Consider the following 17,444-nt stretch of genomic DNA (forward strand, 5'->3'; position numbering starts at 1 on the left):
CCATAGGAGTGGGGGTTCTGAGTCCCATGTCAGGCTCCCCGGCCTAGGATCCAGCACCAGGAAGATGAGACACCAGAACATTTGGCTTTGAAGGTCATCAGGGCTTAATTGCAGAAGCCCCACAAGATTGGCAGGAGCAGAGACTCTGCTCCTGAAGGGCACATACGAGATCTCGCACGCACTGAGACCAAGGGCAAAAGCAGTAATTTGATGAGAACCTGGACCAGACCTACCTGCTGGTCCTGGAGAGGCTCCTGGAGAGCTGGGGGTGGCCGAGGCTCACCCTGGGACACGGACACTGGCGGTTGACATATTTGGGAATATTCAGCTGCCGGCAGCTGACATCTTGGCTCATTAGCACCAAGACCTGACCCACTCCACAGCCTATAGTTGTCAGTGTTGGGACGCCTCAGGCTAAACAACGGAGTAGGAGAACACAGCCCACCATCAGCGGACAGGCTGCCTAAGACTTTCAGAGCCCACTGTGGTTCTTCTGTGGCTAAGTCGTGTCCGACTCTTTGTGACCCCACGGACTGCAGCATGCCAGGCTTCCCTGTCCTTCACTACCTCCCAGAGTTTGCTCAAACTCATGTCCCATAAGTCAGAGATGCCATCCAACCATCTCATTCTCTGCTGCCCCCTTCTCCTTACTGCCTCAAGACACACCACAGACATGGTCGTTCTGCACCCAGCAGTAGGCAAGCACTGGCCCCTCCCACCAGGAAGCCTGCACAAACTTTAGACCAGCCTCACCCACGGGAAGCAAGACTATGCTCCCACAGCCTTCAGAACAAGTCTGGCCAACACAAGCCAGACCCTGCCCTGGGACCTGGTGACCCCTGGACCTGCTCACCAGCAGGCCAGTGGAACCTTCAGGATACCATGGATCCCACACCCGATTGTGTCAGGAATAGTACCCTCCCAGCCCACCCTTAGTGATCTGAAACATGCTCTGGGATCCCTGGGACCTGCAGCCAGACTGTGAGAACCAGTGCTTGCCAGGGTCCTGCCCCGGCTGATCCAGGGTATTCGAAGCGGGGACGGCGTCGGCGACCTATTTATTTAAATATTTTATCAAAGATATAAAGAGTAATAGGATGAGGATAGCTCAGTAGGAAAATTCAGTGGAGAAAAGAGGCTGAGTAGCTTGGTTTACTCTGGAGACCAATAAAACTTCAAGACAAGAAGTTTGCACCACTTACGTAGGCCGCAGGCGTCCTTCTGTTCTCCCAAAGGAGAGGAGACACTGAGGCCTCCCCGGTCAGATCTTAGAAGCCCAGGCAAAATTAGTAAGCTTGGTGGGTTCCGCGCTCCAGATGGAGACTCAGCCAGAGTGAGAGAGAGACATGGGGAGACCAGTATTTCGAGAAACTGATCCCAACTCTTTATTTTCCATGGTCTACTTTTATACACTGAGATGTTATGCAAAAGTCATGTGGGGACAGCAGTCCTGACTTTTATCAAAGTCAGGTGCTTCACACAAATGTATACAGAGGTCTTAGGGGTGTTACATCATCGTCTGGCCAGGGGGGGCCTGCTGACAATTTACGACCCTCTCCTTGTGACAACGGTCAGTCAACCAGGACACTTATTTCTCCAGGGGTGATTATTCTTAAAACAGACACCACCCAAATAAAGTTACATTCCTATACGGTGAGGGTGTAGTGGGTTTTAGTTAAGGAAAGAATTTACTTAGCCTAAGGTCTAACGTGATTAATATCAAAGGTTAATACTTATTTCTTCTATATATTCATAAATGTGTGTAAGGGCAGGGGATGTGGAGACTTAGCAACAAACATTGGCTCAACAAATGAAAAACCCTTCAGCAATACAATTTCTAATCAGCCCATTATACTTATACTAATAGTTTTCTAACTTTTCTAAGGAACCTGTTTTTAGAAGGTTTAAAGCATCTCGTGCCTCTCACGGTTGGGAGGCTGTGAGCAATCACATGTGGCCAGACAAGCCTGTCAGGCAGGCTAGAGAACCTTCAGAGGAGTTTGTAGGTTAAAACACTCTTATCACGCCCAGGAATTATTATTAACTGGAGCTCTAGGTTAACTCCTTCTCCGAAAGAGGTGGTGGGGGACAGCCCCCCGTAAAGTCAGAGATGTAGGTGAGAGCACAAAGTAGTAAAGTAGGCAGGCTCTGGTTATGGGGGTAGATGCTTGAGGAGTTCCAGGGGGACTCCTGAGGCTCGATCCCGCCTTTGCGTATGTCGAGCCTCCTTCCTCATGACCTTTGTCACGGGCGGAGTGCCTCACTCTGGCCCCCAACAAGTGCTGCCTGCCCGTAGTCTGGCACTAGCCCCAGAGTCTGGCTCCACCCGCAGTGGGTGGGCCGCAGCCCAGCACCTTTGGGCCTCGGACCCCCTCAGCACTGAGCCAGTCCTGGCCCCAGGCCCCAGGGTGTCCCACCGCCAGCGGCCAGCAGCACACACGCAGGGAGGGCCTGGCAGCCACCCAGACTGGGGACCAACCGAGCCCATCGGATGGCCCGCACAGTCAGCCTGCCACACAGGGGACCCAGGCAGCCCTCTTAGGGGACCCCTAGAGCATACAGCTCAGGTGGCGGGAGGGGAGCGCCCGGCTGGGATGCACAGGACATCTCCTACAGAGGGCTGCTTCTCCCAGGTCGAGAAATGTAACTAACCTACCACGTACATGAAAATACAAGTGACCGCTTAGACAAAATGAGGCAGCAGAGGAGTCTGTTCCAGACTAAAGAAGATAAAAACCCCAGAAGAACTGAAGGAAGCGGAGATAGGCAGTCTACCTAAGACAGAGCTCAGAGTTCATTTCAGATCATTGGTGGGGTTGGGGTGGGGGCACCGTTTCTAATACATTTGGGATCCACGGTATCCTGAAGGTTCCATTTGTCTGCTGGCGAGCAGGTCCAGGGGCCAGCTGGTCCCAGGGTTCGGGTCTGTCCTGTGTTGGCAGGCTTGCTCAGAGTAAAGATCATAAAGATGATCAAAGAACTCAGTAGGACAATGGACACACAGTGAGAAGTCAGAAGTTTTTAACTTAGAGTTAGAAAATATAAAGAACAAAACAAGATGAGAAATAAAATAACTGAAAGGAAAAATACACTAGAAGGAATCAGTGGCAGACTAAATGATGCAGAAGAACGGATCGGTGAGCTGGAAGACCGAGAAGAGGGAATCACGGTCACCAAACAGGAAACAGAAGGGAATGAAGACAGTTTAAGAATCCCTGCAACACCATCAGGGGCACTCATACTCACAGGGAACCAGAGTGAGAATACAGAAAGGGCCTGAGGAGATACCGGAAGGCACAACAGCTGGAAACGTCCCTAACCGAGGAAACGGAACAGTCACCCAAGTCCAGGCGGCCCAGAGAGTCAGGTACAGTATTAAACCAGAGAGGAATATCCCATGACACATTGTAATCAAAATGACAAAAACTTAGAATACAGAGAGAATATTATGAGCAGCATGAGAAAAGCAACAAATAACACATTAATACAGGGAAACTCCCATGAGACTACAGGCCTAATTTTCAGCAGAAAATGAAGGCCAGAATGAAGTAGCATGACAGAGTTAAAGTGATGAAAGGGACACCCTGCAACCAAGGATACTCTACCTGACCCAGGCTCTCATTCAGATTTGAGAGAGAAATCAAAAGTGTCACAGACAAGCAAAAGTTTAAGAATGTGGTAGATTAACAGTACATTTTAAGTCTATATTAATGGATTAGAACAAATAGGAGAATTTCTATTTTTGTGTATTGTGTATATGCCTACTGATAAGTCACAAAAGATAATGGCAAAAGAGATGGTTCTTTATTCTTAACTGAAGCAAAAAATAAAATATTACTTATAACCAACATTATGAACTGAATTGTGTCCCCCACTCAAATTCATATGTTGAAGCCCTCCCCTCCCCTAGTTCCTCAAATATGACTATTTGAAGATAGACCTGTCAAGAGGTAATTAGGGTAAAATGAAGACTTGTGTTAGTCAGTCAGTCATGTCCAGCTCTTCGTGACCCCATGGACTATACAGTCCATGGAATTCTCCAGGCCAGAATACTGGAGAGGGTAGCCATTCCCTTCTCCAGGGGATCTTCCCAACCCAGGAATCAAACCAGGGTCTCTTGCATTTCAGGCAGATTCAGAGCCACCAGGGAGGCCCAAAAATGAAGCCTTAGGGTGGGCCCTAATCCAGTTTCACTGATGTCCTTATATGGAGAGGTTAGGATATACAAAGAGTTACCAGGGATGCAGACACCCAGAGAAAAGAGCTTGCAGAGAGGCTGAAACGGGGCAGCCGTCTGCAAGCCAAGAGCAGGCTTCAGAGGAAACCAACCCTGCAGTCACCTTGATCTTGGATTTCCAGCTTCCAGGCTGTTTAAGCCCCATGATTTGTAATGTTTTGTTATGACAACCCTAGAAAAGTAATATGGTCATCAGGCCAGAAAGAGGAAAATTAGCCTTGAAAAGGAAAAGTAAAGCAAAGAAAAGTAATTGGGAAAAAAAAAAAAGTCAAAGGGAGTTATTTTATCTTGGCAATTGTTTGGTTATATGCCTTTTCAACTCTTTCATACTGCTGGTCTTTCAAAAATAGTGGACAGAATAGACATTAACAGCAAAGTCTTCCCTCACCTGGTAAGTTCTTATAGCAAATCTCTCTTATGTTCACAGTGTAATGAGGCAAGTCAGAAGTGAGAGTGAAAGAGTCAGAACCGATATTTCTCAGCATTTATCGGGCTGATTTTTATCACCTTGGGGCAGGACTGTAGATGCAGCGTAAGCACACATCTGATGCTCCCGGTTGTCTAGTGAACATGATCAGACTTCACTGAATCCCTGGTGGGAGACAAAATATATTCAATCAACAGTAGGGAAATCCCAGAGAATCTGCTAATATTCTCTTAATATGTGCATCACATTAAATGCTAAATACTCCCTACACTTAAAACTGTGCTGTCCAATGTGATAGCCACTTGCCAGGAGTGATTATATAAACTTAAGTTTGATTAAGGTTTCAGCTCCTTAATTTCAACTTGCTTACTAGCCATAAGGGGCCAGCAGCTACCATAGCCCAGAGCAGCAACAGAGAACATTCCTGCCGTCACAGAAGTTCTCCCAACTCTTCAAGAACATAAAATTTGGCCAGCTTTATAGCAATAGCAGCCACCTCCATTTAAATTGTTAAATCCCTATTTGATATGTACTTTTCTTGCAATATTTCCTCTGTTTCAGGGGACATGTGATTTCCCCATGCTTGGGTGTAAAACAGAAACACAAGTTTTAATCTGTTCAAAACAAATGCTATGTTATCAACTTCTGAGGGAAGGCATACATGGTCAGGCTGGCTCCTGCACCTTCCCTGCTTCCCAAAGACAGGTTTTCACATCATGTTAAAAAAATCATTCCAGGGCTTTCCTGGTGATCCAGTGGTCAATCCTAAAGGAAATCAGTTCTGAATATTCATTGGAAGGACTGATGCTGAAGCTGAAGCTCCAATACTTTGGCCACCTGATGTGAAGAACTGACTCATTGGAAAAAATCCTGATGCTGAGAAAGACTGAAAGTGGGAGGAGAAGGGGATGACAGGATGAGATGGTTGGATGGCATCACTGACTCGATGGGCATGAGTTTGAATAGGGCCCAAGAGTTGGTGATGGACAGAGAGGCCTGGCATGCTGCAGTCCAGGGGGTCACAAACAGTCAGACACGACTGAGCGACTAACTGAACTGAGTGGTTAGAAGTTCGCATGCTGGTTTGAAGGACACCGGTTCCATCCCTGCTCCAGGAAGATCCCACATGCTGCGAGGCAGCTAAGCCCAAGTGCCACAACTACTGAGCCTTCCTGCTGCAGCTGCGGAAGTCCACCGCCCTAGAGCTCGGGCTCCATAACAAGAGAAGCCACCGGAATAAGAAGCCTGCATCCCGAAACTAAAAAGTAGCCCCTGCTCACGGCAGCTAGAGAAACCCCGAGCACAGCAACAAAGACCCAGCACAGCCAAAAATGAAATAATAAAATAAAAATAGTCTACAGAAATGCTTTCAGTTGGTTGCATTCGTACTGTTCACTTGCAGACACCTGCTTGGGGCCGTCAGAGGGGCTGGAGGGGTGGGTTTTCCCAGGGGGTTCTGCTCGTGGCCCAGCGCGTTGGGAGAAACAGAGGAGGCAGTGCCCTCTCCCCTGAGACCCGCATCAGAGCGCCAAAGTCAAGCCCACGTTCCTTACCACACAGTCAACGGTGAGTTCCTGCCCCCACAAGTGATTTCCCCGACCCAGCCTGGGGTCAGCCTCTGCCCTAAAGCATGAGAAAAGAGTCCTTACTTCTACCGTGAACTGGGTTTTGTAAGGATCAGGTCAGTATGAAAAACACAACCACCTTTAACTTATGTGTTTCTGTGTCCCTCCCGTTAACCTGGAACATGGGAGGGTTTACACTACTTAAAAGAAATACTGACCCCTAATCAAGAGTATTAGCGGAGGCTGTGTAGAGAAAAGGGCTTCAAATGAAAATATGAGAGGTTCAAGTGGAAAGTAGCTAAGCGTCTTGCTAGGGGCACACTATTCTCTTTCTTCGCGTTCCACTACAAAACATGTTAAAGGTGTTGGGGCTTACCAAATCTTTTTAGTCTTTTGTTTCGCAGCTCAAAGAATGGCCTATGGAGACTTAAACCCCTTCACCCCTAAGAAAAAGTGTGAACCTTCCCATCTGAAGGAGGGCGGAGGGGAAGAGGCAGGAAGAGAAGGCTTGGTTTCCGCCCAGAAGCTGGTGTGTGTGACCAGTCACCACCCTGATGGCCGTTCCCTTGGCAGCCGCGCTGGGGAGCAGACCCGGAGGGCGGTTAGGAGAGGGGAGAGCTCCGGGCCTACCGGGACTGGGTCAACGTGCGCGATGTCTACACAGCCCTGGGGTCTGTAGAGAGGCGGGGCCAGGCCTTGCATCCAGGGAAGGGGGCCTGCTGTCTTTGGTAAAGCTCTATGTGAGGACCGACCACCGCGTCTAACACCATCCTCGTGGAAATAGTGTGACTCAAGGGGAAACGCTTTGGCGTGAAGGCTACAAGGCCGCATGGGCGGCCACGCTGCCCGCTGCAATGAGCTGGAAGTCGGTTAGCCCCCCTGATTTTCTCTAGTTCCTGATGTTTAGTTTTCTCTCTCAAGGCCGGCCCCTTCTGCACACTCTCAGAAGTGAAAGGCCGGCCGGCTCCACACCAGCTCTTCATCCCGGGCTGCTGGGGTAGGATGTTACCGTGAAGTGTCTCCACGTGGTGCTGGCGCCGGGGAAAGGCAGGCGGCCCCGCTGGAGTTGGGAGAATTGTGCCAGCGAAGGGGAGGCGCAGCCAGGTGGTGCAAGAATAAGGGACACACGAGGAACGGGGGCGGGGCAAGAAACCTCGCAGGAGCTTAGAAATGTAAGGGACAGAAACCAAAGGCTTGAACATCCTGCTCGATTTGCCTGTGTGTGCTTTTCGCATCACCTCCCCAGCTTTAAACCCCACCGGCATGTCTCCTAGATTGGCTCTGGACACCTCCCTCTGCCCTCTCTGCGCAGGCGCGAGTGCAGGGTGGGAGGAGCCTTCTCACCTGCGCTTCAGTTCAGTTCAGTCCCTCAGTCGTGTCCGACTCTTTGCGACCCCGTGCACTGCAACACGGCAGGCCTCCCTGTCCATCACCAACTCCTGGAGCTCACCCAAACTCGTGTCCGTTGAATCCATAATGCCTCCAAGCATCTCATCCTCTGTTGTCCCCTTCTCCTCCCGCCTTCAATCTTTCCCAGCATCAGGGTCTTTTCCAATGAGTCAGCTCCTCGCATCAGGTGGCCAAAGAATTAGAGCTTCAGCTTTAGCATCAGTCCTTCCAGTGAATATTCAGGACTGATTTCCTTTAGGATGGACTGATTGGATATCCCTGCAGTCCAAGGGACTCTCAAGAGTCTTCTCCAACACTGCACGTCAAAAGCATCAATTCTTCAGGGCTTAGCTTTCTTTAGAGTCCAACTCTCACATCCATACATGACTACTGGAAAAACCATAGCCTTGACTAGATGGACCTTTATTGGAAAAGTAATGTCTCTGCTTTTTAATATGCTTTCAACGTTGGTCATAACTTTTCTTCCAAGGAGCAAGCGTCTTTTAATTTCGTGGCTGCAGTTACCACATGCAGTGATTTTGGAGCCAAAAAAAAATAAATTCTGTCACTGTTTCCATTGCTTCCCCATCTATTTGCCATGAAGTATTGGGACCAGATGCCATGATCTTACTTTTACGAATGTTGAGTTTTAAGCCAGATTTTTCACTCTCCTCTTTTGCTTTCATCAAGAGGCTCTTTAGTTCCTCTTTGCTTTTTGCCATAAGGGTGGTGTCATCTGCATATCTGAGGTTATTGATATTTCTCCTGGCAATCTTAATTCCAGCTTGTGCTTCTTCGAGCCCAGCATTTCTCATGATGTACTCTGCATATAAGTTAAATAAGCAAGGTGACAATATATAGCCTTGATGTACTCCGTTCCCAATTTGGAACTAGTCTGCTGTTCCATGTCCAGTTCTAACTGTTGCTTCTTGACCTGCATACAGATTTCTCAGGAGACAGGTCAGATGGTCTGGTATTCCCATCTCTTGAAGAATTCTCCACAGTTTGTTGTGATCCACATAGTCAAAGGGTTTGGCAGAGTCAATAAAGCAAAAGTAGATGTTTTTCTGGAACTCTCTTGCTTTTTCAATGATCCAGCAGAAGTTGGCAATTTGATCTCTCGTTCCTCTGCCTTTTCTAAATCCAGCTTGAACATCTGGAAGTTCACAGTTCAAATACTGTTGAAGCCTGGCATGGAGAATTTTGAGTATTACTTTGCTAGCATGTGAGATGAGTGCAATTGTGCGATAGTTTAAGCATTCTTTGGCATTGCCTTTCTTTGGGATTGGAATGAAAACTGACCTTTTCCAGTCCTGTGACCACTGCTGAGTTTTCCAAATTTGCTGGCATATTGACTGCAGCACTTTCACAGCATCATCTTTTAAGATTTGAAATGGCTCAGATGGAATTCCGTCACCTCCACTAGCTTTGTTCGTAGTGATGCTTCCTAAGGCCCACTTGACTTCCAATTCCAGGATATCTGGCTCTAGGTGAGTGGTCACATCATCGTGATTATCTGGGTCATGAAGATCTTTTTTGTACAGTTCTTCTGTGTATTCTTGCCACCTCTTCTTCATGTCTTCTGCTTCTGTTAGGTCCATACCATTTCTGTCCTTTATTGGGCCCATCTTTGTATGAAATATTCCCTTTAACTCTAATTTTCTTGAAGAGATCTCTAGTCTTTCCATTCTAGTGTTTTCCTCTATTTCTTTGCATTGATCGCGGAAGAAGGCTTTCTTATCTCTCCTTGCTAGTCTTTGGAACTCTGCACTCAAATGGGTATATCTTTCCTTTTCTCCTTTGCCTTTCACTTCTCTTCTTTTTGGAGAAGGCAATAGCACCCCACTCCAGTACTCTTGCCTGGAAAATCCCATGGACGGAAGAGCCTGGAAGGCTGCAGTCCATGGGATCGCTAAGAGTCGGACACGACTGAGCGACTTCACTTTCACTTTTCACTTTCATGCACTGGAGAAGGAAATGGCAACCCTCTCCAGTGTTCTTGCCTGGAGAATCCCAGGGACGGGGAGCCTGGTGGGCTGCCGTCTATGGGGTCGCACAGAGTCGGACACCACTGAAGTGACTTAGCAGTTCTTGGGGATGGTCTTGATCCCCCTGCCTCCTGTACAATGTCACGAACCTCCATCCATAGTTCTTCAGGCACTCTGTCTATCAGATCTAATCCCTTGAATCTATGTGTCACTTCCATTGTATAAATGTAAGGGATTTGATTTAGGTCATACCTAAGTAGTCTAATGGTTTTCACTACTTTTTTTTAATTTAAGTCTGAATTTGGCAATAAGGAGTTCATGATCTGAGCCACAGTCAGCTCCCAGTCTTTTTTTTTTTGCTGACTGTATACAGCTTATTCATCTTTGGGTGCAAAGAATATCAGTTCAGTTCAATCAGTTGTATCCAACTCTTTCCAACCCCATGAACCACAGCATGCCAGGCCTCCCTGTCTATCACCAACTTCTGGAGTCTACCCAAACCCATGTCCATTGAGTCGGTGATGCCATCCAACCATCTCATCCTCTGTTGTCCCCTTCTCCTCCTGCCCTCAATCTTTCCTAGCAGCAGGGTCTTTTCAAATGTGTCAGGTCTTTGCATCAGGTGGCCAAAGTATTGGAGTTTCAGCTTCAACATCAGTCTTTCCAATGAACACCCAGGACTGATCTCCTTTAGGATGGACTGGTTGGAATTCCTTGCAGTCCAAGGGACTCTCAAGAGTCTTCTCCAGCACCGCAGTTCAAAAGCATCAATTTTTCAGCGCTCAGCTTTCTTTATAGTCCAACTCTCACATCCATACATGACTACTGGAAAAACTATAGCCTTGACTAGATGAACCTTTGTTGACAAAGTAATGTCTCTAATTTTGAATATGCTATCTAGGTTGGTCATAACTTTCTTTCCAAGGAGTAAGCATCTTTTAAGTTCATGGCTACAGTCACAACATGCAGTGATTTTGGAGCCCTCCAAAAATAAAGTCAGCCACTGTTTCCACTGTTTCCCCATCTATTTGCTATGAAGTGATGGGACCAGATGCCATGATCTTAGTTTTCTAAATATTGAGCTTTAAGCCAACTTTTTCACTCTCCTCTTTCACTTTCATCAAGAAGCTCTTTAGTTCTTCTTCACTTTCTGCCATAAGGGTGGTGTCACCTGCATATCTGAGGTTATTGATATTTCTTTCGGCAATCTTGATTCCAGGAAAGAATATAATCAATCTGATTTTAATATTGACCATCTGGTGACATCCATGTGTAGAGTTTTCCCTTGTGTTGTTGGAAGAGTGTGTTTTCTATGACCAGTGTGTTCTCTTGGCAAAGCTCTATTATCCTTTCTCCTGCTTCATTCTGTTCTCCAAGGCCAAATTTGCCTGTTACTGCAGGTGTGTCTTGACTTCCTACTTTTGCATTCCAGTCCCCTATAATGGAAAGGACACCTTTTTTGGGTGTTAGTTCTAGCTGGTCTTGTAGGTCTCATAGAACCGTTCAACGTCAGCTTCTTCAGCGTTACTGGCCAGGCACAGACTTGGATTACTGTGATATGGTATAGTTTCCCTGGTGATGAACAGAGGTCATTCTGTTGTCTTTAAGATTGCATCCAAGTACTACATTTTGGACTCTTGTTTACTATGATGGCTACTCCATCTCTTCTAAGGGATTCTTGCCCACAGTAGTAGATACAGTGGTCATCTGAGCTAAACTCACCCATTCCGGTCCATTTCAGTTCGCTGATTCCTAAAATGTCAATGTTCACTCTTGCCATCTCCTGTTTGACCACTTCCAGTTTGCCTTGATTCATGGACCTAACATTCCAGGTTCCTGTGCAGTATTGCTCTTTACAGCATTTGGACTTTACTTCCATCACCAGTCATGTCCGCAGCTGGGTGATGTTTTTGCTTTGGCTCTGCCTCTTCATTCTTTCTGGAGTTATTTCTCCTCTGATCTCCAGTAGCATATTGGCACCTACCCACCTGGGGAGTTCATCTTTCAGTGTCTTATCTTTTTGCCTTTTCATACTGTTCATGGGGTTCTCAAGGCAAGAATACTGAAATGGTTTGCCATTCCCTTCTCCAGTGGACCATGTTTTGTCAGAACTCTCCACCGTGACTCGTCTGTCTTGGGTGACCCTACACGGCATGGCTCATAGATTCACTGTGTTAGACAAGACTGTGGTCCATATGATCAGACTGGTTAGTTTTCTGTGATTGTGGTTTTCAGTCTGTCTGCCCTCTGATGGAGAAGGATAAGAGGCTCATGGAATAAAGCACATGTGACCCTTTATTTAGTTGGATATGGGGCTCTGCAGGCTGATACGCCATCTCTCTGCATCTCATTGGGAGCTACTTGGACCAGGAGAAAGGTAAAGAGAGGGTTTTTGCACACTCTGGGTACCCCTGGTGAATCTCACATCTGTGCTCCTGTGCGTGGTGTGGGGAAGACAGGAGGGCTGAGGGCTGGGTCCATTTTAAATGCGGAAAGTTAAATGCGTTTAGGGCCCTGGGAAACCAAATGTGCTTTGAAACTCCCAGGTGGGCCATTGAAGACCTTTCTGGGAGCCTTAAACACAGAAACATTTGTGTTTGTTTAAAAAAAAAAAAAATCACGTTTGGTTTTTTTAAATTTTGTCTTTTAAAATAAAGACAATCTTAGTCCATAAATTAAGACAGAGATAATGCAACAGAGATCTTTTTAACGTATAACTTCTTCAGTGGTTCTAATTGAAATTTCAAATGTCATCCTTTAAAAATAATTTTGGGTCCTCTAATTTATTGGCACCCTAAGTCTGGGTGTAGGAGAGCGTTGGATAAGTTTTAGTGTAGCAGCTGACGTGGGTAGAGAAGGCAGAGAATAAGGGTAAAGCCTCGGTGCTGAAACATGAGAGAGAGGCTGGGCCTCGAAATTCCAGCGCGGGACAACCCAGGTGGAGGGCATTGTAATTTCTAAACTAGATCAGAGAATCCAGCCTGTTCGTTTTTTTGTCTCTCTGGTAGCATAAAATGACTTTTCTTTAAGACAAAGTTGTCTCTGATAAGTTTTTGGAAGTATTCACTATGGCATAACATAAAAATATTTCAAAACCATTTGTATTTTTTAAAATTTTCTTCTAGTTATATTGCCAGAGTCCAGAAAACTGATAAAATAATCCTTAAAACAGCAAGAATGGTTTTACTATGACAAGAGTGAGAATGTCATGAATACTTAACACTTGCTCTGTACTTTACAATTTACAAAAGAATGGGATTTCCCAAATATCTTCTCAGTTGAACCTCATATCAGCTGCCTGATATAAGAGTTATTACAAGTCCTATAAATGAGTCAATGCGCTAACCTCCTTCACATTTTAACAGGGACTATTTGGAGATAGGATTTCTTGACACCCAAGATCAAAGCATTGTTACTAGTGTATAACCATGATTTTCATTTATTTAATTATTATTTTTTTTTTTGCAGGGGACAAGGGAGAGGCTTGGTCACCAGGATAAAGAACACAGTGTAAAAGGTACCAACATTCCTTTTCCTAGAATCCTCATTCTTGAAGCCGAGGGTGACTGTTAGCTTCTCTGGGAAGCCCACCTTGTTGCCCAAGGACTCTCTTTGTTCTTTCCCTGCTGCCAGAGGTACTTGATCAAAGCTTCTGTGTATCCTCCACGGACTGTGAGTTCTTTCAGGATTCTTTTGTCCTCTTGTACATGAGCAGCATGCAAATCAGTGCTCAAAGCACAAAGTAGATGTTCAGTAAGTAATACTGACTGCCCCGTGACCTAAATGAGTAAATGAATCGATAAATTACTCATAAGAGGGACCATGTCTATGGGTTGAAGATGTCTCACAAAGTCAGAATTTCTAAATTTAGCAAGGATTTATAAACCGGAGGATCAGGAAGTCTTTATAAAGTGTTAATGCAGAACCTCACTTGTCAGGATCAAGCGCAGCTTGACATCAGCACCCTTTTTCATAATGCTTTAAAATCGGAGGAGCGTTTTTAAGAGATACACAGATTTGCAGAAGATGACTAGACTATTAGATGTGTCTGAGAGGCCCTAGGAAGACACCTTACAATCCTGTCCTTCCCATGAGCTAAGAGATTCATAACGGATGGAATGCATTCTGGTTGCTCTTGTAAATGCTTGCAAAAATTCTCAAAGGCAGCAGCTTGTAGGCAAGGCTCCTGGCAACATTCTGGTAATTTCTTAAGTACTCAGTTCTAAAGAAGGCAAACGTGGAGAGCATCTTCTGATGCCGCTGCTAAAACACAGCGGTTATCCTTAGCGCTGATAAGCTGCTTGTCAGCACGGACTCCACGTTACATGGAAAAGTTGCAGGCTCTCCTCGCTGATTAGCACGAGAGTTCGTAAAAGGCTTCAATAGCAACATTTGAGACACATCTTTGTAGCTTCAAACATGTAATCAACAGAGTTCTTTATGGAAACCCAGCTGAAGTTCATACTTCACACCTTGGTACATTAATAACATTAATTTCACTCTGCCTTTATAATCAGAGAGTCCCACCTACAGACATTTATTTGAAGATGTCTGAGGACCCACACGAGTAGGGAGGTAATAACTCTTCTTTTAAAGAAAACTGCTCCGGGGAAAAGGTGGAGATTTAGGAAGAGTAATAATTATACCTGAAATGTTAATAACTGGATATCTTTTTCTGAACTCTTACAAGTATTTACATTTAAAAAGAAAACTGCTAAAAAAAATTTAGAAGAATAAGAGCGGTTTCAGTGAAAAATGGGCAATTTTCTTTTTTGTTGATGTTACTGCTAGTTTCCTGAGTGATTCTTCTGTGTGAGCCTGGAAAACTGAAGGAGACCATTATTATGCAAAGCATTCTGGCGCAAATGGCATCACATATCTCCTAGGATAGGGGATTTCTTGAAAAAGAAAAGAAAAACGAGGCATTCAGTGTTCGGGATTCTCAGTGAAAACCATCGCTGTGCTTGCCAATAGTATCCTGCAGCTGGATGTATGCTCCTGCTGTACCAGGAGGGGAGGAACTGGGGGTTCAGACAGTTCATATTCATAGGAGACTCTTCAAGCTAGGGGATAACAGAACATAACTCTTGATACCTTTTAACATTTCTCTATTCACAAAAATCACATAAGGAATATTATTCACAAAACTTGGAAAGTATAGAAAAAAAATCAAATGTCTTTAAAATTATTATGAGATAATATTAATGAAAAATGAGAAAAGCAAGCATTGTAGATTTTTAAATTCAGTATAGAGGAACCCTAATCCTAACAAAGCAACAAACTCAGCTACTAAAAACCCTAAATCTGTAATACTTGCAAGGTGTATCTGTCGCTCCCCTCTTGGATCAAATGAGGGTTGCTGCTGCTGCTGTCCTACTCTGCACGACCCCATAGACGGCAGCCCACCAGGCTCCCCCGTCCCTGGGATTCTCCAGGCAAGAACACTGGAGTGGGGTGCCATTGCCTTCTCTGCAAATGAGGGTTAGGTTTACTTAATGTAAGAAGAAAATCAATCCTGTCTATTTCAAATTTAGACTCAAGGCTACCCTGTCTTAAAAAAGAAATTTCGGGAGGGCTAATGGGTTATGACAACTCTTCCCTTTGACCCTCGGCCAAGGCTAAGCTAGTCCTGTCTCAACCTTTGTTTACATCTTCTTCATCCATAGACTAATCCTCAATCTGGAAGGGGTGGAAGAACATAGTTAAGAGAGAATTTTACCTGTAAGCAGATCTCCAGCTCCATATACATTATATTCCAAACTAATTAAAGATCTTAAGATAATCCATGATGTTGTTTCAGTAGCACATAGAGTAATCTTGAGGAACAAAATAGTCATAAAAAGTCTAGAGAAATGAAAATACTATTTGGATTAAAAAAAAATCTTTTATTGTTGAGAATTTAAACGTGTTTGAAAATGGAATAATATAACAAAGTCGCTTAACCTTACGACACAGCTTCAGTGACTACCCACTGTTGTTCTATGCCCCATTGCCTGTGGTGTATCTACTTTCTGCAGCCTGTAAACTTTTGAAGTAAACCTCAAACTTCCTATTATTTCATCTCTCCATTTCAGTATCTGTCTTAAATAATTCACTTATTAATAAATTAAATTATAAATTAATGAAAATAGCAACATCCTATCTAGAAATTGCACACTTTAAAAAATTGTCAGATATCCAGTAAGCATGGTAACTTCCCATCATCTCATAAATGCTATAAATGGATTATTTTAGTTTATTTGAATCAGAACCCAAGTAAGTCCATATGTGACAGTTGATTTTTTTTTTACATTGCTTTTAATAATTTTCTTCTGTATCTCTACTTCTTTATCCCTCTTTTATTTCTTGCTTTCGTTGTGTTGTTGCTAAAGAAATACAGGATGTTTTTATATATTTGAACAACTTGTTCCGGGCTTCTGTACATCCTGAATGTTGGTAGTTGGATTTAGCATTTTGATCAGATTTGAATTAGATATTTTCTTAATTAGCCAATATTGATATGTTGTGACTAATGTCCATAATTTAAATTGTTTCATTCTTTATGCTGTATAGATCCTTGGGTTTTAATAAATGCATAATGGCATTTATCCTCCATTAAAAACCCTACATCGTAGGGTTTTTCTGCCCTAAAAATCCCCTATTAACACCTAGTCATCCCTCATTTCTTCCCCAATGGGTGTGGAATGGTTTCCAAACCATTCATCTTTTCATTCTCGGTGGTTTTGCTTTCTCCGTAATAGTCGTATAGTTGGAGCTGAAGAGTGTTTAGGCTTTCCAGATGACTTTGTGTGTGTAATAATATGCATTTTTATTTTTTAATTGGAATAGAATTGCTTTACAGCATGTACGTTTCTGCTGTCCAGCATCATGAACCAGCTGTGCGTGTACATACCTCCCCACCCTCTTGACCCTCTCCCAACCCCACCCCACCCCACCCTCTGGGTCATCTCAGGCCCTGAGCTCAGCTTCCTGTGCCACAGCAGCTCCCCACTGGCCATTTCACACGTGGTCGTGTATCCATGTCAATGCTGCTGAGGAAGTAAGATGCATTTAAAGTTCCTCTATCTGTTTCCATGGCTTTATAGTTCAATTCTTTTTATTGTTGAATAATATTCCATCATATAGACACACTACTGACTCTATATCCAGTCCCCCACTGAAGGACTTTTTGGTTGCTTCCAGTTTTCTGACAGTCATGAATAAATGTGCAGTAAACATTCATGGGTAGGCTTTTGTGTGGACATTAAGAATTCAGCTCCATTGGATAAATATCTAGAAGTACAATTGCTCAATAGTGAAACTAAGTTTAAATTTCTAAGAAACTGTCACATGCCTTCCAGAGTGGCGGTACCACTGTGCACTTCCACCAGCAAAGGGGACAGTCCCTGTTGCTCTGCTTTAGGGCCAATGTTGGCAGGGTTTGGGAATATAGTAATTCTAATGAGTGTGTAGTACCTCAATATTATTTTAATTTAAAATTGGTATATGCTATTGACCATCCTTTCTGTGCATATTTGTCATTCATACATCTTCTTTGTTGAAGTGTTTGATACTTTTTCCCCTTTTTCAGTTGGATTGTCTGGTTTTTTGCATTTTATTATTGAATTTTAAGAGTTTGCTGTATATTTTGCAGGCAAGTTCTTTATCATACATATGTTTTGCAAATATTTTCATCCATTATATGGCTTGTGTTTTTATCCTATTAAGGTCTTTGATCAGAAATTTTTAGTTTAATAAAGTATAAATTGCCTTTTTTCCAGAAAAGGGCTTTTGATATTGTATATAAAAACCTATTGCCAAATTCAAGGTCATATAAATTTTCTTCTGTGTTATTTTCT

General features: G+C 44.2%; 1 long non-coding RNA gene across 1 annotated transcript in view; it reads left to right on the forward strand.

Moving 5' to 3' along the window:
* Positions 1-6,123: 6,123 nt before the first annotated feature.
* Positions 6,124-17,444, forward strand: part of LOC107133267 (uncharacterized) — a 71,652-nt gene continuing 60,331 nt past the window's right edge. The window contains exons 1-2 of the long non-coding RNA XR_009490933.1: positions 6,124-6,345; positions 13,075-13,123. This is a non-coding gene — a long non-coding RNA (uncharacterized lncRNA). The remainder of the gene's footprint in view (positions 6,346-13,074; positions 13,124-17,444) is intronic.

Source organism: Bos taurus, chromosome 16 (genome assembly GCF_002263795.3).
Source record: "Bos taurus isolate L1 Dominette 01449 registration number 42190680 breed Hereford chromosome 16, ARS-UCD2.0, whole genome shotgun sequence".
NCBI lineage: Eukaryota > Metazoa > Chordata > Mammalia > Artiodactyla > Bovidae > Bos > Bos taurus.